We start from the raw sequence: 1438 nt of genomic DNA on the forward strand, positions 1-1438 counted from the left end.
TTTTGCAAGACATGGGATGCTTGTCACAGTAATAATTGATTACAGGTCACAGATTAGAGGGCAACCAAGCAAAGTGTTACTAAAAAGGGTGCCCTGGTTTGCATTTTTAGAAATGCTATTTCTTGTGTCTGTGACTAGTTACAGCCTGGCATGCTTAAAACATTGTGTAGATTTTAATGTTCTGTAACTCAGGCACTTGAATTGGCTAACTCAGAGGCACCTGAATCTAAGGCACTGAATGAAGCAGATTTCTATCAAGTCATTTGTCTCCAGTGATTACTGAACAAAGTCTGTCCCCTACTGTTATACATTTGATCTTGTGGTTGATGGTGTCCTTGTTTCTACAGAACACATCTGTTGAAGGAGGCCATGAGGGAGAAGTTCTTTCTGGTCACCTCCTCCAAAGCTATAGAGGCTCTTAAGTATAGATCTATATTTCAATTTGACTTGCCCACTCAAAAAGATTTAGAGTGTTAGAGGGACCCAGTGTTGCTTTGCAGGAAAACTGCATTGTTGTTCAGTTGGAAGTATTTGGATAGCTGTGCACTCAGTCATTGCCCAAGTACCATCATGGGTACCAATCCGGCGTACATCCAAAAAGGGTAGATCAAAATGGTCAGGTCATGACCGCATACAGCACAGTCTTCTGGCCAGTTGCTAAAGAAAGAAGGTATCCTTGTTAGTCATAGATGGGCTGAATTTTTTGCCTTTCAATGCTCAGTTTTTTGGGGGGTTCCTACACAATTTGACTATTTATTGCCAGTGCTTTGTGAACCATAGTTACTGAAGCTCCATTTTTGTTTATTTAGCTTCAAGAACTCCTTATGAACCTTCAGCTTCAGGCTTTTAATTCCTGAGGGTAGAATTTGAATGTGCTCAATATTGGCTAATGAAGATAGTGGTAAACTGGATTGCACTGCCAGCGATGGCTCACAGCATGTCAGCCCAACAGCAGCAGTCCTTTTTTTTTTCTTCTCTGAAGGACCTGCAATTGCTCCTTCATTCTTTGCTGGACTTGGTATCTCAGTCTTCCACCTGTCGGATGCACTGCCCTCCCATTACTTGCTATCCCATTGGTTTGACTGAGCATGCAGTGTATTCTGGACTGCCCTAGATCACTACTTATAAGACATAATGCTCACTTCTGTCAAAAACAGGAGACAAAAGGTCCATCTCCTGGCCCCACCCTAGCCAGGAAGTGTCCTTCAGATAGGAATATATAATTAAGTTCCATTGGTTGTTTGGCCTCTATTAGCTAGAATTCAGATCTTCAATTCATTAGGCAGAGCATATAATTTGCTACCAAACAGAAATCATGTGCATTAGGAACTGCCTTTGAATTCCTGAGGGCTCTTGAGAAATACCTCTAGCTCTGTAACTCATCCAAACCTGATTATACTCTTCCACTGGTTAAGCTGGTCTCAACTGCTGGTTCAGC

Source organism: Alligator sinensis, unplaced genomic scaffold, assembly GCF_000455745.1.
Source record: "Alligator sinensis unplaced genomic scaffold, ASM45574v1 scaffold169_1, whole genome shotgun sequence".
Classification (NCBI taxonomy): Eukaryota; Metazoa; Chordata; order Crocodylia; family Alligatoridae; genus Alligator; species Alligator sinensis.